Source organism: Callorhinus ursinus, unplaced genomic scaffold (genome assembly GCF_003265705.2).
Source record: "Callorhinus ursinus isolate GAN/ISIS: 27379988/994484 unplaced genomic scaffold, GSC_fseal_2.0 scaffold61, whole genome shotgun sequence".
Lineage (NCBI taxonomy): Eukaryota > Metazoa > Chordata > Mammalia > Carnivora > Otariidae > Callorhinus > Callorhinus ursinus.
Genome location: NW_027397123.1, coordinates 7,141,667 through 7,163,082, shown reverse-complemented (window position 1 = coordinate 7,163,082; position 21,416 = coordinate 7,141,667). Strand labels below are relative to the sequence as shown.

The 21,416-nt window shown below is 41.1% G+C and overlaps 1 non-coding gene across 1 annotated transcript; it reads right to left on the bottom strand.

Moving 5' to 3' along the window:
• Window positions 1-6,299: 6,299 nt before the first annotated feature.
• LOC112810831 (U6 spliceosomal RNA) lies at window positions 6,300-6,408 on the bottom strand. Its single transcript, XR_003204899.1, has one exon. It is a non-coding gene; the product is annotated as a U6 spliceosomal RNA (small nuclear RNA).
• Window positions 6,409-21,416: the final 15,008 nt, after the last annotated feature.

Here is a 21,416-nt window from a genome sequence, read left to right as displayed (position 1 = left end):
CCTGGGATCGAACCCCGCATCAGGCTCAATCAGAGAGCCTGCTTCTCCCTCTCCCTCTGCCCCTCCTCTACCCCTGCTCATGCTCATGCTTGTGCTCTCTATCTAAAATAAATAAATAAAATGTTTAAAAAAACAACTCAGGTATCATAACCTAAGGTGGAGGTAGATATTTCTCACCTCTTACATGGGAATGGTGTCATGCTTTGTTACTCATAGGACACAGAGGTTTACCCCACAGTGTACTCTAACTATCTCTTCCATGGTTGCCCCACATGCGCCAGACCTTGAGTCTCCACCCCCAGCAGGTATGTGTCTGTGAACCCACCGTCCAGCCTCAAACCTGGAAGGGCGGGCAGTCAGTGCATGTTTGTTAAATGAATGAATGGGTCCTGCTATCTCCAAGTTACTGTTGTGGCCACATTTGACATGGCCAGTTTTCTCTGTTCAAAGATAAGCAGCCCTTACAGGAAAGCACCCCCTAGCATATCTGCGCTTCTAGAAAATGCCACACCAGGGTTGAAAGCCTAGTTTTGACCACCATTCTGGGCCCCCAAATCAGGGTGATACCCAAGACTTGACATCAAGGAGGAAGGAGAGGAGGATGAGGGGTAGAAGCAGCCAGACAGACACACAAAGAAACTGACCCTTGTACTTCAGGTGTGCACGCACATGCTCTCACGTTCTGGGTGTGCACGCACATGTCCTCATGTTCTGAGTGTGCATGCACATGACATGTGCATGCACAACCTGAGCTTCCCAGGCAGTGAAGGCAGGGATGGCTGCAGACCCCCAGCCCCAAGGGAGAAAAACCCCAGCAAGTCCAGAACATGGGCTCTGGCTGAGAAAGGTTCCCAGTCAGAAGCTCAAGTTTTGCAAGAGACAATATGGCTGCAACGACTCTGATCCATTCTGCAATCTTTTAGCAGTGGCTTCAGCCAAGTAGCTACAAGAAGGGCCCTGAGAGATACAAAATCTAAGAAAAATAGTCCTGGCATCTAATTACAACAGTGCAGTTTGCTGCTTTTATCTGTAATTGGACTGTATAGTCTTTCATTCTAATTTACTTTACATCTAAACTGTGATAATCAAGACAAGCAGAACAGAATGGTCTCTAACTGGCTATCGCACTGACACCCTTTAATGCCTAATTATAACAACTAAATTAAAGATGCGACTGTAAAGAGGTGGAATATCAGTTTGAAGCATTTAATTCTGTGGAAAGAAGTAGAGATTTTAAAATCCTAAGTAAGAAAATCAATATTATGCCTCATTATATTGGTATTGCTAAACAGATTAATGAAATTAAGTATTTTGTTGTGTTGCTCTTCTGTTTTCCAATGTTATCCTGATGCAATGATGGTTTGTAATGAAGGAGTACTGCAGAGGAGGAAGCCTAAATGGAGAGCCAATTTATACACCGAAATTGGGAGATAGCTAATCTTGTTTATAGAGCACAGGTTTTCTTTTGATATGGTTAGATTTTTAGATAGGCACTATGGCTCTGGACTTTTGCGGCTCATAGAACAAAAATACATTCAACTCAAAGCTAAGGGAAGGTGCTGTCTTTCCTCTTATGGGCAGATGGGTCAACCGGGACCGCCTTGGCAATACCAGTGTTCACAAACACTCTGGCTCAGGACGTGCGAGCATCTTGGAGCTTCTTGTGTCAGTGGCCACCCGGTGAAAATGCAGGACAAAACGGGCAGAGGGAAGCTGGGCAGATGAATGGAAGATGTGCCAGGTCCCCAGAGCCTTTCAGTGCACTGGAAGCTGGAGGAGAAGCTGTGAGAATAAGCCGTGGTTCAGGTTTGATAACAAAGCTCAGAAGCAGAAGGACCGAGGTTTGCAGAGAGACGGAAGGCATGCAATTCCTGGGATCGGTGAGGGAGCACACACATGTCCCCGACTAGGCGGCAGCATGTGCCCACCCAAACTGCCCACGGAAATTCTAGATTTTTCTTCATTTGCTCGTTTCTTTGATTGATTTTTACTGCTCATCCTGACTTCTAATTCTTTTAACTCAGAGTTTATATAGGGCTCAAAAAACTAAAAAGTGCCAAATGCTGGCAGTGTGAGTCATCATGTGGGTCACCCCCCTGGGTCCCCCTGCCGCAGAGGTGCACAAATGCAGGTCTTTGAAGAATCGGAAGACCTTGCAAGAGACACTGACCGTTTGAAGGAATCTCTGGAAATCCTCTGGAGTTGAGTTTACTGACCAGTGGGTTACTGAATGAATGACCTGAGGACAGTGGAGCTCCAGACATCTTCCGAGGTGAGGGACCCCTTCAAATACAAAGCAGGCTGAGCTCTTGCACCGCCGAGCTGGCCTATTTACAAATGTGTGGGCCGCCCAGGGCTGCAAGCAAGGAAAGCACAGTGGTAGTGACCTTACCCAGAACGTCCAGATCCCCAAATCAGGAAGGAAGACATGTAAAATCCAACTTACATTTGCATGGTTGTTTTTGGAAAAGAGAATTTGATTTTGAATCTTGTCTCATCATCTTTGTGGGATTCCCAGGGACCTTCCCCATCTCGTAAGCCTGTGCACAATGTGAAGGCAGGGGTGATGTTGCCCTGGGGGCAGTGATCAGCTGGGGCCAAGGGCAGGTCACCAGCCCCCTCAGAAAGGGCCGGTACGGCTCGTGATCCTGCAGGGCCGGGCATGGCTCTAATCGTCTCCTGCTGCTGGCACTCAGGAAGCCAGCACTGTAACCTCCCAGCAGGCCCGCCTCTCAGCTGCACAAACAAAGCCAAATAAAAACTGCTGGCGGCCGCTTGTCTCACTGCGACAGATGTGGTTCCTCTGCACCATCTTGCCTGTTCTTAAGGGTTTTTTTTTTTTTTATTACAAACAGACAGATGTAGCTTGTCCCTTCCATCTTGTTTACGATGCTGCAGGAGCACCTGTGGAAGCTGGGTCCCTGCAGAAATCCTTGACTTCCGTTCAGATGGCTTGAGACTAAGCCAGCCGGCTCTGCAACCCCATCTGCACAGGATTCTGGGTTCTTCTGTACATGTTTGCTCTAAGCCCGGAGAAACCTGAATCACCCAGAGGATAATCCTGGGCACTTTAGCATCACCACACCTCACGTGCACATGATGTTTCCAATGTGTACACATTCATCGACATGTGTGGAGGACCCACCATGGACCACTTGGCCTTGAGGTCAGTCTGTGAGCTGACTCTTGGTTCAGCCGGACTCCTCACTGCCCAGATCACTTCCCTTACCTGGCCTTGTTTCCACTTAGTCCTAGGACCCTAGCATGGAGACCAGGACCCTGCCTATCCCCTTGTTGACCATCCTGTCCTCGGAGAAAGTGGCCCATAAACCCATGTGAAAAACAGACATAGGGCAGGAAGAAACAGGGATGCCATAAGGGCTATTTCCTGCTCTTAGCCTGACCCTGGGCACCTGCTTAGAATTCCGTAGCCCCACGCAGACCATTTAAGACCGTTTGCATAGCATCTCATTTCCTAAACACAGACAGTGCAAGAGCAATGACACCTGTGGACTTTCTGTGACAACTGCCTTTTCTCTTTACCCTTATGTTTTCATGCCACTGCCTTTGCTGTGCAGCAAACCACCCCAAGACACATGACTTAAATACAACCAGCATGCACTGAGCTCATGCTTCTGTGGGTTGGCTGAGTGGTTCTTCTGGTCCAGACTGGCTCAGCTCATTCACCGCTAGGCTCGCTCATGCATCTCTGATCAGCTAGTGAGTGGGCGGGTGTCTGGAAGATCTAAGGTGGCCTCGGTCATGTGGCTAGCAGGTGGCAGGTTATTGGCCAGGGTGACGAGGCTGACTGGGCCACATGGTGGTCATCATGCAGCCGCCTAGCCCTGGCCTCATTACATGGTGGTCCGAGCAAGACAGTGAGGCTGGATGTGCTTCTCAAGTCTCAGCCTGGAGCATATCTCCCAGTGTCCATTGGCTAAAGCAGGTCCCGTGGCCGAGAGCAGCCAGTGTGGGAGGAGACACCTGAGAGCGTGGACACTGGGAGGGGAGGAATTTGTGGCCATGTCTGCATGCACCACGGTGTTTTGTTTTCCTTTTTTCAATTTATAGCCTCTTTAATGGAATAACTCAGTCGTTTACTTTCAACATTTAGTGTTTACAAATGAAGCATGCCTTCAGCTTGGGTTCCTTCTTTAATATATGAGGATTCAGGACACTATTTTCAAGTTGCAATCAGACTGAATTTTTTCAGCCCAAAGTTTTCTTTTTTTCTGCTTTGACTACATTATGGTCTGATAATTTGGCTTGAATGGTTTCTATTCTTTAGGTTTTTTAAAGTTGTCTGCTGTGTGTGTGTTTAATTCTTAATATCCCACAGACATGTGAAAGTGAGTAATTTTGGTTATTTGATACAAATATACAGATACAGTCACATACAGGTTTTGATTTAGACATGGAATCAACCTTTTTGGTAGTATTTTAAGTGTTTCTCTATTGTTATTATCTGCCTGATCTCCTAATTTCCAAAAAGAAAATGCCATGTTATTGTCATGGAGTTTTACTTGATACCTGTCTGCAATGTCGTGGAAGGAATTAAAAAGTCATTAATTATATAAGAATTGTGTAATTCTTATACAATTGTGGAGAAGTGAATTTGTTATCATTACAAAACAACTTTCTTTTCCTGCTTCATGTTGGTTGCATAGAATTTCCTATCATGTTAACATGGGCTAAGAATTGACAGAGCTGTAATAGCGAGTGTGCTGGTGAAGTAACTCATTTATATGGTGAGTAGAAGTAAAAACTATTGTGTTCTTCTTAGAGTAAAATTTGTCTATATGTTTAAAAGTGTAAAAATGCTCATCCCATTTTAAAATGGAAAGTTTTATTGAGATAAATGTAGATTCACATTCAGCTGAGAGTAATAATAGAGAGGGATCCGTATGTCTCTTCCCTAGTTTCCACCAGTGGCAACATCTTGCAAACTAATATCACAACCAAGATATTGACATTGATACAATCCACTAACGCCATTCAGACACTCCCAGTTTTACCTGTGTCCATTTGAGTGTAGATGTGTATTTAGTTCTATACCATTTAATCACATGTATAGGTTTATACATCTATCCCCACAGTCAAGATACGAAACGATTCCATCAACACCAGAATCCCTCATTTTGCCCTTTTACAATCCTATTCTTCTCCCCCCCAATCTCTGTTCCCCCATCCCGAACCCCTTGAAACTACTATGTTCTCCATTTATAAAATTTTGTCATCTCAAAAATGTTATATCAAAGAATCACATGGTATGTGGCATTGGGAGATTAGATTTTTTTTCACTCAAAATAATTCCCTGGAGACCCATCTAAGTCATTGTATGTATCAACAGTCCTCTTATTTGTATTGCTGAGTAATAGTCCATGTATATATGTACCACAATTTAACCATTCACTCACTGACAGACATCAGAGCTGTTTCTAGTCTGGGGCTATTGTGAATAAAGCCACTCTGAGCGTTGACCTACAGGTGCTTTTATGAAGAGTTTTTGTTTCTCTGGGATAAATGTCCAAGAGTAGAGTTTTTATTCATATGGTAATTTCATGTTTAGTTTTATAAGAAACTGCCAAACTGTTTTCAAGAGTGGGTATATCATCTTATATTCCTACCAACAATGTATTAGTAATCGAGTGCCTCGGCATGCTTGCCAGCATTTGGTAATGTCACTGTTTTTTATTTTCTCCATTCTGATCCATATGTAGTGATATCTCATTATGGTTTTAATTTGCATTCCCTGATGGCTCATAATGCTGAACATCTTTCATATGTGTGTTTGCCATCTGCATATCATCTTCATTGAAAAGTCTGTTTGTGCCTTTTGCCCATTTTCTAATTTGATTTCTTTTTCTACTGAGTTTTCAGTGTTCTTTATATATTCTAGATACTATTCCTTTGTGGGACATGTGATTTATAAATATCTCCTCCCAGTATGTTGCTTGTTTTCATCTTCTTCACTTAGACTTTCACAAAAGATACATTTTTAACTTTGATGAGGTTTAATTGATCATTTCTTTTTCTTTCTAGACTGTGCTTTTGGTGTCAAGTCTAAGAACTTTTTGACTAGTCCTAGATGCCAAAGTGTTTTTCTTTCTGTTTTTCCTAAAGATTTTATAATTTCATGTTTTTAATTGAAGTCCAGCATCCATTTTGAGTTAATTTTCTGTACAAGACATGAAGTTCAGGCTGAGGTTCATTGTCTTACTTACGGATGTCCCATCACTACAGCACCATTTGTTGAGAAGGCTATCCTTCCTCCATTGAATTGCTTTTAGGGCTTTGCAAAACCTATGGAACACTTTATGAATTTGCATGTCATCCTTATGCAGGGGCCATGTTAATCTTCTCTGAATCATTTCAAGTTTTTATTAGATGCACTACTAAAGGGAGCACCGCTCATACCTTTAGACTCAGCTCTACTTCTGGAAATTCACTTCTGAAGATGAAGAAGATGTGCCCAAAGCTATTTACTTCAGCTTTATTTATTTATTTATTTATTTATTTATTTATTTATTTTGAGAGAGAGAGAGAGAGAGCCTGCATATGAGGAGGAGGTTGGGAGGGGCAGAAGGAGAGGCAGAAGGAGGGGCAGAAGGAGAGGGGCTCTATGCCCAGTGTGGAGCCCAATGCACTGCTCATCTCACACTCTAAGATCATGACCTGAGCCTAATCAAGAGTCAGATGTTTAACTGATTGAGCCACCCAGGCACCCCCTCAGCATTATTTCTAACAGCAAATACAACTGTGGGGAGTTATCTATTGTTGTGTAACAAATTATCCCAAAATTTCGTGAATTAAGGCAACAACATTTATAATATCACAATGTTTGTGAGATCTGGTCATGGCTTTTCTTGGTTCCCTAAATGAGAGTTTCTCATAAGACTACTCTTAGATGACAGCTGAGGCTGAGGTTTTCTTTGAAGGCTCAACGAGAGAAGGATCCATGTCCAAGCTCTCTGATATGGTTGTTGGCAAGATTCAGTTCTTTGCAACCTCTTGCAAATGGGGCTTCACTTTCTCTTTGGCTGTTGCTAAAAGCCTACCCTCAGTTTATTGCCATATGGGCCTCTCCGTAGTGCAGCTTACTTCATCATAACAAGCAAGCAGAGGAAGTGCAAAAGAGTGCTAGGAATTCTTTGTAAACTAATCATAGAAGTGATTTCCCATTAATTTTGCCGTATTTTATTCATTCAAAGCAACTTGCTAAGTCCAGCTTACACTCAAGAGTAGGGGATTACCTAAAAGTGTGATACCAGGAGGGAGAGATTTGGAGGATTTATATAAGAAGTTGCCCACACAATAAGTAAATTATACACTCAGTCAGTTAAAAATCATACATCCAATGATTTTGCTACACTAATTACTTGGGGTATGGCATTGCTGTCATGGTTGACAAGGACCTCGGTGACAGCCACATCTAAAAACTATGAAACTGGACCACTATCTTACACCATACACAAAAATTAACTCAAAACGGATTGAAGACTTTAATGTAAGACTAGAAACAATAAAAATCCTAGAAGAAAAAAAAGCAATAAGCTCCTTGGCATCCCTTCTGGAGATGTTCTTTCGGATCCTACTCCAAAGGCAATGACAACAAAAGCAAAGAAAAGCAAATAGGACTACATCAAAGTAAGAAACTTTGAAAGGGAGAAGATATTTGCAAATCATACATAGAATAAGAAGTTAATATCCAAAATATATAAAGAAATCATACAGCTCAATAACAAAACAAAACAAACAAGCAAAAAACAATCCAATCAAAAAATAGGTAGAGGACCTGAATAGACATTTTTCCAGAGAAAGCATACAGATGACCAACAGGCACATGAGAAGATGCTCAACTCATTAATCATCAGGAAAATGCAAATCAAAACCACATCTCATACCTGTCTGGATGGTTATTATCAAAAGGATAAGTGTTGGCAAGGAGGTGGAGAAAAGAGAACCTTCATGCAGTATTGGTGGGAGTGGAAAATGATGTAGCCCCAATGGAAAACAGTATGGAGATTTCTCAAAAACTAAAAATAAAACTATCATATGATCCAGCAACATAATTCTGGGTATATATCTGAAGAAAATAAATACACTAATTGAAAAGATATATGTACCCTTATGCTTATTGAAGCATTATTACAATAGCCAAGATGTAGAAACAACCCAAGTGTCCATCAATGGGTGAACAGATAAAGAAAATGTGAGATAGATACACAGATAGGTACAATTAAATACTACTCAGCTATAAAAAAGAATGAAATCTTGCCATTTGAGACAACATGGACGGACCTTGAGAACAAGTGAAATAAGTGAATGCTATGCTATGTGAAATAAGTCTGACAGAGAAAGATAAATACCATATGAATTCACTTACAGATGGAATCAGAAAACAAAACAAAAAAATGAATAAACTAAACAAAGTAAAATTTATGGCTACAGAGATTAGATTTGTGGTTGCCAGATGGGAGAGAGTGGGGGCGGTGAAATGAGTGAAGGCAATCAAAAGGTAAAACTTCTAGTTATAAAATAAATAAGTCATGGGGATATAATGTGCAGCATGGCGACAATAGTCAATAATATTGTATTGCAAATTTGAAAGTTGCTAAGAAAATCTTAAAAGTTCTCATCACAAGAAAAAAAACTGTAATTTGTATAGTGATAGATGGTAACTAGACTTATAGTGGTGATGATTTTACAAAGTCTACAAATGTTGAATCATGATGTTGTACACCTGAAACTAACATTATGTGTCAGTTATACTTCAATTAAAAAGTGAAACACTAAAAATTCTCAATTAATCCAAAAGTGGAAGAAAATGAACAATTAGCAAATAAAAAAATACATTGGTAGACTTAAACCCAACATCAATAATACCACTAAATATCATTAATGTTAGAGTAAAACATTGAGGGCAAACTATATGCTGCCTAGAAGAAACACTGTTTAACATAATGACACAGATAAGTTAAAAGTAAAAGTGAGAAAAGATACGTAAATGATAAGAATGAGAAAGATGATGCAACTATATTATAATCAGATAAAGATTTCAAAATAAAAAATATTCCAAAAGATAAAGAAAGACATCTATTGGATAAAGGGTTAATTCATGAAAAAGATACCCTGAATGAATGTGCACATAACAACATATTTTTAAAATACATGAAACATAAATTTACAAAACTAGTGGGAGAAATAGACAAATTTAGAAATGTAACTGAAGACTTTTATTCTCTCTCAGTGGTTAATAGAACAATTAAACAAACAAAAACTATAAGGAAAATTAATATCTAGATATGATCAACCAATTTAACCTGAACTGTATAAAACACTACATCCAATAGCAAAATTCATATTCATTTCAAGTAGACATGGAACATTCACCAAGATAGACCATTTGTTGATTTAAAAAGACTCAGTAAATACTATACAGTGAAATCATACAGAGTATTTTCCCTGAGTATAATAGAATTAAATTATTAGAATTAAATTAGAAATTAACAAATATAAAATATGTTTTTTAAGTCCACAGTGCTTAGAAATAAAACAAAATCTTCTAAATACATCATGGATTTATTCCCAAAAAACAAAGAGGAAGGAAAACTTCCAAATTCATTCTATGAGGCCAGCATTACTCTGATACCAAAACCAGACAAAGATACTACATAAAAAGAAAATAAAAAACTACAAGCCAACATCCCTGATGAACATAGATGCAAAAGTCCTCAACAAAATATTAGCAATCTGAATTCAACAATACTTTAAAAGAATCATTCACTGCAATCGAGTGGGATTTATTCCAGGAATGCAAATGGTTAATAGTCACAAATCAATTGATGTGATACATCACATTAACAAGAGGAAGGATTAAAACCATATGATCATCACAATAGTTGCAGAAAAAGCATCTGACAAAGTAAAACATCCATTCATGATAAAAACTCTCAACAAAGTAGGTTTAGAGGGAACATACCTCAATATAATAAAGACCATATATGAAAAACCCACAGCTAACATCACACTCAATGCTGAAAAACTGAGAGGTTTTACTCTAAGATCAGGAATAAGACAAGGATATCCATTCTTACCACTTTTATTTGACATAGTATTGGAAGTCAGTAATCAGACAAGAAAAAAAAAGCATCCAAATTGGTAAGGAAGAAGTAAAACTTTCACTATTTGTGGATGACATGACATTTCCATGGTTCTGAATTAGCGGAAGGAGAAATTAGGAAAACAATCCCATTTAAAATTGCACCAAAAAAAAAATTTAAAAACCTAGGAATAAATTTGACCAAGGAGATAAAATACTCTAAAAACTATAAGGCATTGATGAAAGAAATTGAAGATGATGCAAACGAATGGAAATATATACCATGCTCGTGGACTGGAAGAATTAATATTGTTAAATTGTGACATTATTTTACAGGAAATAATGTCCATATTACCCAAGGCAATCCCTATCAAAATACCAATAGCATTTTTCACAAGACTAAAACAAATAATCCTAAAATTTGTATGAAACCTCACAAAAAACAAGATATACTACAGAGCTGTAGTAATCAAAACAGTATGGTACTGGCACAAAAACAGACATAGATCAATGAAACAGAATAGAGAGCCCAGAAATAAACCCACACTAATATGGCCAATTAATCTACAACAGGGGAAAAAAACAGTCTTTTCAATAAATGGTGTTGGGAAAATAGGACAACTACATGCAAAAGAATGAAACTCGACCAATTCTTACATAATACACAAAAATCAACAAAATGGATTTAAAGACCTAAATGTGAGACCTGAAACCATAAAACTCCTAAAAGAAAACATAGGTAATAATCTCCTTGACATCAACCTTAGCAACATTTTTATAAATATTTCTCTTCAAGCAAAGGAAACAAAAGCAAAATTAAACCATTGGGACTACACCAAAATAAAAATCTTTTGCATAGCAAAGGAAACCAACAAAAGAAAAATGCAACTTACAGAATGGGAGAAGCTATTTGCAAATGATATATCAATAAGGAGTTAATATCCAAAACATGTAAAGAACTTATACAACTTATACCAACAGCAACAACAACAAAGAATAATTTTAAAAATCCAATTAAGGGTGCCTGGGTGGCTCAGATGGTTAAGCATCTGCCTTCAGCTCAGGTCATGATCCCAGCGTCCTGGGATCAAGCCCCACATTGGGCTCCTGGCTCAGCAAGGAATGGGTACTGGATCTGAATAGACATTTTTCCAAAGAAGACATCCAGATGACCAACAGGCACATGAAAAGATGTTCAACATCACTAATCATCAGGGAAATGCAAATCAAAACCACAGGGAGATATCATCTCATACCTCTCAGAATAGCTATCATCACAAGACTAACAAATAGCAAGTGTTAGTAAGAATGTGGAGAAAGGGAAACCCTCATGCACTATTGGTGTGTAAACTGGTGCCACCACTATGGAAAACTGCATGTGGGTTCCTCAAAAAATTGAAAGTAGAAAGTAGAAATACCATATGATCCAGTAATTCCACTACTGAGTATTTACCCGAAGAAAATGAAAACACTAATTCAGAATGATATATGCACCCCCATGTTCACTGCAGTATTACTTACAATAGCCAAGATATATAAACAACTCACATGTCCATTGATAGATGAATGAATAAAGAAGATGCAGTGTATATATACATACACACATACAATGTAATATTTACTAAGCCATGAAAGAGGAAGAGATCTTGCCATTTGGGAGAACATGAATGGACCTAGAAGGTATTATGCTAAGTGAAATAAGTCAGATTGAGAAAGGCAATTACCCTATGATTTCACTTATATGTGAAATTTAAAAAACAAAGCAAACAAACAACCACAAAAACAGACTCATAAATGCAGAGAACAAACTGGTGGTTGCCGGAGGGGCGGGAGGAGAGGGCGAACAAAATAGACAAAGAGGATTAGGAGGTACGAACTTCCAGTCATAAAATTAAAAAGTTACAGAGGTGAAAAGTACAGCATAGGGAATATAGTCAGTAATATTATAATAATATTACAATTACAGAAGATGACTACACTTACCACAGTGAGCACTGAGTAATGTATAGAATTGCCAAATCACAATGCATACACCTGAAACTAATATAACATTGTATATAAACTACACTACAATAATAATATTTTTAAAAGAATTATACAATTACTTTTTGTAAAGATTCCTAAAAATATAAGCCAACTAAGGGGACCTACCTTAATGTTCCCCATCAAGCTCTCAAATTTACCTGCATCTGATTCCTCCTTCCTTCTTTGCTGTTACAATGAACACACCTCACACCTAAGGCAAACTGCTTCTTCTATGATTAGGATCCCAGGTCGTGTCTTCCAGAACAATGGTTGCTTTTTTATTTTTTTATTTTTTTAGTATAATTGACACACAACGTTCAGTGTTACATTAGTTTCTGGTGTACAACATAGTGATTCGACAAGTTTTTACATTATGCTCTGCTCACCACAAGTGTAAGCTACCATCTGTTACCATACTATTACAATATCATTTACTATTCTCCTTATGCTGTGCCTTTTATTCCTGTGACTTATTCACTCCATAACTGGAAGTCTGTACTTCCTACTCCCCTTCACTCATTTAGCCCATCCCCCAAGGACAGTGGTTCTTAACCATGGTTGCACATTTGAATACCTGGTGAGCTTTTATGTAAAAGGAAAAAAGAAAGAAAGAAAAAGAAAAAAAGAAAGAAAGAAAGAAAGAAAGAAAGAAAGAAAGAAAGAAGAAAGAAAGAAAGAAATTGAGGGAGGGAAAGAGAGAGAGAAAGAAAAGGAAAGAAAGAGAGAGAGATAGAGAAAAGAAGGAGGGAGGGAGGGAGGAAGGAAGGAGGGGAGGAAGGAGGGAAGGAAGGAAGGAATCCCGGACTCATTCCAGGAGGGAGTGATAGCTTGGGGAGGGGGTGGGGAGGGATAGGGACAGTGGCTGGGGCATCAGCATTTTTTCAAAGTTCTCCAGGAAATTTGAATGCACAACCAGAGTTGAGAAGCTCCACTCTAGAAAAGATTGGGTCGTGTGTTATTCCCTCTGTGAGTGGTGGTTCCTTCCCGTTAGGTATTTAGACACAATTAAGTCTGCCATTACAAAAATTCCTCCCTTAACACTGCTCCCCTCAATATATCCCAAATTTCTCCTCACAATGTATTACCCTTTATACTTTTGAATTCTGTTTACTAAAAAAGTTTAATAACCTTTGCATCTATGTTAGTGTGGAATATTGGACTGTAATTATCTTGTATCTTCTTGTCTGTGTAGTATCTGGGTCATTCTGGTCTTACGGATATGTTGGGAAGCAGCCTCTCCTCTTCCATTTTGTACAGACACTTGTGTACAGTTGGTACCATTTCTTCCTTCAATGCCTGGTAGATCTCACAAGTGTAACTGGATGGCCTGAAGTTTTCTTGATGGAAAGGTTGTTAACTAAAATTTTCTTTAATAGATATAGGGCTATTCATGCTTCTTCCTGAGTAATCTTTGGTGGTTTGTGTCTTTTTAGGAATCCATTTCATTTAAGTCGATGAATTTATTTATAGTTATTTATATATAGTTATTTATAATTGTCCTTTATTAACTTCTTAATATCTATAGAAAGTATATTCTCACTTCTGATATTGATAATTATTGCCTTAATTATTGCCTTTGCTCTTTTTTTTTCCAGACCAGAATAGCTGGAAATCTACTGATTTTATTCAACTTCTCAGAGAAACTGGTTTTTGTTCCATTAATTTTTTTGTATATTTTTCTGTCAATCAATCTGGCTATTGATTTCCACTCTGATTTATATTATTTCATTTTTTCTGCTTACTTTGAGTTTCATTTGTTTTTCTCATTCTAGTTTCTTAAGCTTAAACAGGTAGTTTGTTTGAGATCTTTCTTCTTTTCTAAATATAGATGTTTAATGTTAATAAATTTCCCTCGAAATGCTGTTCTATTTTTTTCCTCTAAGTGCTGTTTTAATCAGCTTCTCACAAACATTCATATACTGTGTTTTTATTCCATTCAGTTCAAAATCCTTCCATGTTTCTATTTTTATTTATTTTCTGACAAATAGGTTATTTAGAAGTGTGTTGTTTATTTTCCAAATATTGGGAGATCTTTCACATATTTGTCTCTTGTTATTTCTAATTTACTTCTACTGTGGTTGGAGAACATATATTTGACATGATCCAAATCCTTCAACATTCACTGGGCTTATTGTTGTGGCCCAGCATATGTTCTGTCTTGGTAAAGTCCCACGTACACTCAAAAAGTGTGTTCCACTGTTGTTTGACGGAGTGTTCTATAGATGGCAACCACGTAAAGTTGGTTGGTAGTACTGTTCAAATCTTCTCTATCCCTAATGATTTTCTCCCAACTTCTCTTATCAATTACTGAGAAAGGGGTGTGAGCTCTCTGATTACATTTGTGGATTTGTCCATTTTGCCTTGCTGCTCTCTTTCCCTTCACCATGTCCTGGAACCTCTTCCCAGGCAGCAAGCTGGGACATCTCATTTAGGAATCATCTCATTTACTTTCCATCTCTTAGCAGGGAGTCTGCTTGAGATTCTCTCTCTCCCTTTGCCCCTCCCTGAATACTCTCTTTCTCAAACAAATAAATAAATCTTTAAAAAATTCCATAATGGTTCTGTTCATTCAAAGACACCATAAAAGGATGAGTAGATAAGCCACAAACTAGAAGCTATTTCTAGTATTTGTCTAATATATGTCTAATCAGCAAATAATTATTCACAGAATATTGGAAGGTTTTTAAAAAAATCAAAAAGAGAACAAAATCAACCCCAAAGAAAAACTGTAAACCAGCCATTCACAAAAATGACTCCATACATATGAAAAGAGGCTCTACCTCTTGTTAACCAGGGAAATGCAATTTGAAACTATAATGACACCTCCCAGTAAAAAGGAAGGTGTTAGAAAGTCTGACAATATCAAGTGTTGGCAGGATAGAGAGCAAAAGGAATCACGAAATATCATATGATACAGCATATCATTTGATATGACCACGCTAAGGAACAACTGAATTTGAAAATTTGTGTTCCCCTCAAACCCAACAATTCTACTCTTAGGTTTTTAGCCAAGAAAACCTTGTACCCAGATATATAAAGACCCAAATATAAGAATGTTCATAGCGGTATTGCTTCAAAAAAGCAAAAGAAATGTTTATGGGCTCATCAAAGGAGAATGACTACTCACACAATGGAACATAATGCAGCAGTGAAAAATGAACGAAATACAGAAACTGATACCATTATGGGTGAATCTAGCAAACATGATAGAGAGCAGATGCAAGTTACAGAAAATTGCAGGCAGTGTAATATCAATTCTATAAAGCCTAGAAGTAAGCACAGTACTGTGTTTGCTTATAGACACACCCATCTTATTGCAGCTTCCACAAAAGGGAATGTGAGATAAAATTAAGAGCTCATCTTACAAAACACTAGTTGGGGAAAGGGGAAGTGGAAGGGATGGGGAAGCAACCAGTGAGAGGTACAATGTCAAGCCAGCTTCCATCATGGGTAGGTAGAGTTTAATCCTACAAAGAAACCCTGTGCCCCAGGATATCTCATCAGAGAGGTGAGGGAGCTGGAGTATGTATGCACCAGCTCCTGTCCATCTTTGTTTGAAGGCTGCTGGGAGCAGGTATTAATTACCTGGTACTTCTGGCCTGCAGTGATGGGGACAAAGTAGACTTTGATGGCCAGAGAAAGTCCTCGGGCAAAACAAAAGCATTATTGCTGGAAACTGGGAGTTGATCTCACGACTGCACCAAACTAGAAAGGGCAGGGCAGAGCACTGGCAGTGGCTGCTGTAAGGAAGGGACTAAGACATAAGACCGAGCAGGGGACTGAGAACACAGCACGAAGTATAGTGGTTAAGTGGTTACTTCTGAGGGATGAGAAGAGCTTTAACCAAGGACAGGTACACAAATGCTCTGGTCTTTGTTATTCCTAAGGCCAGGAGGTGGGAACCTGCTGTTTCCGACTGAGTAAGTTGTGTGGTCCTGTTCACAAAGGTGAGGTCATCATGCTGGGATACTACAGGGGTCCTCGGGATGCTTCCCACTGGCTGAGCTAAGGAGGCAAGGGGGACGCCGTTACAGGAACCTGGGGCCAGGAAGAATACAGCTGCAGAGACAAAGCCGGGCCCTAAGCAGGCCCTCACTCCCTGCATCCTCCAGCCTCCTGCTGGAGCTCCCCCTGGACGGACCCCAGAGGACACCAGGTGGAGGTGAGGAGGGGTCAGCCCTCCGGAGCCCAGGTCAGCCCAACAAGAGTAGAGACTCCATGCGGAGGCAAAGAGATGTCAAACACACGTGGGGTGGGTTGTATTCTTTTTCATATTTTTGAATACTTCAAATACTGCCGACTACATGTTAAAAACATAGCTCTCACAGGTTAAATTGCCTTGTATCTAAACACCAAAACCTGATATGGCCTCCTGGTCTGCATCCCGACCCAGCCCTCCAGTCTCGGCTAGTGTGGACTCACTGTCTCTCTCTTTTGTCACCACTTGGCTCCTTGGAGGTCCTATGCATCCTCTGTCCTCTCCTGCCTTGGGGTTTCCATGCAGGAGAGGGGTTCCTTTGGCTTGAAACAGTTTTCTCACCCCATCTTTGCTCATCCACCGTTACGTACACCTTAGGCTCCAGTTTCAATGTCCCTGTGCCCTCGGACCACCAAAGTCCACTGGTGGATACACCCACGTGTGTGAGTCTCCTTGCTAGTTACACTTTCACAGCTTGTTTATGAAATCACCAGCACCGGCACCAGGCCCCCAATGGCCATGATCTCCCTGGGTTCTGGGGAAACACAAGCAAAACAAGAAACCTGATTTTATTCATCATGGAGTATTTGCTGCCCCCACGGAGACAGACACCATGAGTGAGCCTCACTCACAGAGGGAAGATGGCCACTCTGGAATTAGCATTGTATTGTACTAGAACCACTATGGTGTTGGGAACCTTAGTATTAAAATATCTTGTCCAGATGTCTCACCTCATGATTGCCACACAACAATGCTTATTCAGCTCCAGCACCTTTGCTCCTTCTAGAATCAATACCTATCATCACCGCCCCCAAGAAAGGCAGCAAGGAGCTGGGAAGGCCTCAAGTCAGCAAAGCAATGCTTACCTCTCAGGGAATCTGGGTTGCTATTGGAAGGTGAGCAGCATGGCTCTGGGAGTCCAGAAGATCAGTTGAGGTACCGAGCAAACAGAACAAATTATAAAGCCAGAATGTGAATGCCTACTCGTTTGTGCTCTTTGGCCTCCTGGAGGTGATGTGTGAAAATGTGGGAAACAAAGCGTGCCATCCTTAACGGCAATTCTGTTTGAATATTATTCATCATTGTGGCTAATAGTCAGTCTTATCAGGTCGGCCCTCTGCAATTGTAAATAATGAATATATTTCAGTAGTTCAGAGCCTGCTTTTCCCCCGATCTACTGCCGTATTCCTAGAGCCTAGCACAGTGCCTGATTCACAACGGGTGACTATTTACTGAAATACAGGGTCTGAAATAGGGTGCCTGCCCACAGTTGAGGGTCTGTTGAATCCAGGCACAGAAATAAAAACAACCTCAGGCCATTAATAGGCACATTCTCAAAGGTCAATGAGAGGACAGAGGACACTCTAACAGCTTCAATGAAATGAAGTGGTAGGAGAGTCACAGGGGCCACGGTAGGGTGGTGGGAGTGAGCCAGAGGCCCTGCAGGGAGCCAGAGCCTGGGACCCCCTACCCTGGCATCCTTGGAGCCAAATTAACTTTGGGGCCAGGCAGATGGTGGGACCCAAGGCTGAGTGATACCCTCTCAGAAAATCCCTGGATTCCTCAGGCCACCGGCTCCTTCCTCTGCCAGGATCCCAACATGATGGGCATCAGGCCACCGATCCACGGGGGCCAGGGACTGCCACAGGAAGGAACCATTGGCTTGCAAAATGGTGATCCTCTTTTAAAGTTGCAAATCAATACCTGGTCCTGTGTGGGTAATTGAGACAGTGCAGAAAAGAACTACAAAGAAACTGACAATTACCCAAAATACCACCACCTAAAGATGATTCCTGCTAGCATTTCGAGTTTTCCTTGCACATTTCTTTTTCTTGAGTGTGTGGATGCTGTGTGTGTATGCATGCACATTGCATGTGCTGTGACTTGCAGTGTCTGTGGATGGGTTGCATGTCAGTGTTGCAAGAGTTAGGTGGTTGTGGGGCGCCTGGGTGGCTCAGTTGGTTAAGCGACTGCCTTCGGCTCAGGTCATGATCCTGGAGTCCCGGGATCGAGTCCCGCATCGGGCTCCCTGCTTGGCAGGGAGTCTGCTTCTCCCTCTGACCCTCCCCCCTCTCATGCTCTCTCTATCTCTCATTCTCTCTCTCAAATAAATAAATAAAATCTTTAAAAAAACGGTTGTGTGTTCTGTGTGCCACAGCATTAAGGGCATGTGTGTTGTGTATGGTGGGTGTTAGTGTCAGCATGGGTGCTGCATGTGAGTGTGTGCTGTATCTACTGCACATACCCTGTGTTTATGTGTCATCTGTGTGGTGGACTGTCTCCTGTGTGTGCATCATGTGGGATGTGTGGGGTGAGTGGGTCTCGTACATGCTGCACTACCTTGGGTGCACACACCGGGTGTGCATGTGTGACTCTGCGTGTGGCTGGAGCCTCTGCGGACAGCACAGTGGGCAGATGGGCCAGGCATCATGGCCATTTCAGAACTCCCCACCTCTTTATGGCAAATGCTATGGATCCAGGTACCAAATTGACATATACTTTCCTTTAAAACTAAATGTAAACATTTAAAAAGAAGTTCAATTTTAAAAAAATATGAAGTGAATAATCCTTGAGGGGTAAGTTTGGACAAACTGCCCTAGAGGAACTTTGAATCCCTCTCTCATTCTCCATGATTCAGTGATACAAATTCTGAGTGTTTCTTCCAGAAACTTAAGATCTATGACAGGAGGTTACTATCAATCTTCGTAAATAGACCAGACGATCTACCACCCTCTGAAGAGCCAGCCTGGAACTGGATCATCCCCTGGCCTCCAGGCAGGTGGGACCCAGGGGCACATCTAACTTGGGGTGCATCCCGATGGGATGTGGGAACAGCCCACGCCCTGGCACCAATTCCCCGCTAACTGGCGTCTCCTGAGAGGCCCACAGGCAGCCGGCACCCTCCTGGGTGAAAGCCCATGACCCGGATGACGACACAGAGACTCTCCACACTCTCTCCACCTTTGCGCACTAGGGGAAGAGATGGTTCAGGGGCTGTGGGAAAGAAGCATCGCAGGCTTTGACCTCAGTGTGACCCTGAGGTGCCCTGCCCAGGAGGCTGGGCCACAGTCACCTGGACACCGCCGCTGGTGCTCCTCAGACTTCTGTGCCTGTCACTGGACAGACCCCACAGCAAACACTGTATAGGATACTTGGCAGTGTACACATTGCTTTTATCCACATGCATGAAGCCCCCTGAACCAACCTGCGCAGGAGATGTGCTCATCATTTTGACAAACCAGAGGCCACATGTGTGTCTCGGCAGAGCTGAGGCAGTGGGCAACTCCAGATGACTTTGGGTATCTGGAGAGTTAGGTCAGGTCAGTTTACCTGGGAGTTTCTGATGTTTTAATTGCCAGGTAAGACCCTTCTCTAGCATCACATGGTTATTCGGGGACAGAACTGGCATTTAACCCAGGTGTTCTGATCCCCACACCCCTACACCTTCTATTCTACCAAGGCCACCCCGAGTGGGTGTGGCCTCCTGGTGGTACCCAGCGCCCACATTCCCCATTCACCCAAGTGTGACCCCGCATCCACCAAGAGTCCCCAGCTCCATGGAGACGCCAGCTCCCAGGTGCTCCCTCTGGAGAGCTCTGAGCTGGCCACACCTTTCCAGATGGAGAGCAATTTCTCTCCGAGACAGGCAGGGAACATAATGAATGAACAAGACCTTAAGGAAAAAGGAGGGCAAACCATTTTTTTCTTTCTTTCGAGATAAAAATAATATGCCTGCACGTCAGAATATCCCATGACAGAGCTAATGTCCAGGAGCAAAACAAAACAAAACAAAAGAACCTCCTCTTGCTAATGCAAACATAACGACAGGCCCCTCTGACAACCACATAGCTCCCCAAATCCCTCCCAAGTGGAGCTGAGCCGGGAGACCTCCGAAAGCTCTAGAGGAAATTCTTCCTTTTGCTTCATCTTGCCCCTCTTCGTTAAGTGCGGCAGGAAAAAATATGTAAAAATTAACCTAAAACTTAATGGCTTATGTAAGAATGCCTTAATAAAAATATGTTGGCAAGGTTATTGAACTGTACGGTTAAACTCCTCCCACTCGGTTCTTTTCAGTCTAATTTCTGTCTAAAGCTTATTCAGCAAACCAAAATGCCAATGTTCTCTTTCAATTTCCACTTCTTTGAACCTGCTAATTTACGAATAAGAAAGGATTTATTTGTGTTATTAGCTACATGTAACCTCTTGTTGAAGAAGTAGTTTTAAATACTGAAATCCTGAGATGCCCCGAGATCCACCAAATATCTGAAGAATGACTTTGATTTTTTTCTGCAAGCTGTGTTTGATTTACATCAATTAGGGCCTCCACATAAGGTATCATATAACAGGAAGGCTAATAACCCAGAAATAACCTCATTAAAAGAGACAGCATATCAGTCTAAACAGAATGAACTCTAAGCAGAAAAATTAGTGACCTGGAAAGTAGCAGGAAGAGGTAATGGCAGTACCAAGAAAAAAAATACATTCCCGTTAGCGAGTCAAAGGAGAAATCACCAGCAATAAAGTAAAAATACAATAGAAGCAGAAGCAGAATATTTTTTTAATGTTTTTAATCTATTCAAATGCTGGAACATACAATTTATTTTGCCCCAGTCAAAAATAGTCTCTGAAATCACGTGTGTGTTCCTCGTGGCCTCAGACACAGAGGCTCTACACCCAGGTTGCTCATGTGTTGGGTGCACTACCTGCATCACCATGGCCCAGCTGGTGCTGGGGTTCTGAGTGTTCCCACCATCATGAACAGCTTTGCAGGTTGGCAAGCCTCTCTTTGACTGTTACCCACCTGATCCCAGTCCATACAAGGTTTTTTTTCTCACACTGTGCTCTATTCTATAGCACAAACCATCAGAGAAACAGCGTTCTCCCCTCTGCCTGTCCATATGGATTCCAAGTGCCCTCCCCTGGATTCCCACACTGTGGTAATTGTATAAATAAAAAGTTTGCCAAGAAAATGACTGCATAGAGTCTCACACATGTGGTTTGGCTGATGAGAGAAAGAAAGAAGGAAGGAAGGAAGGAAGGAAGGAAGGAAGGAAGGAAGGAAGGAAGGAAGGAAGGAAGGAAGGAAGGAAG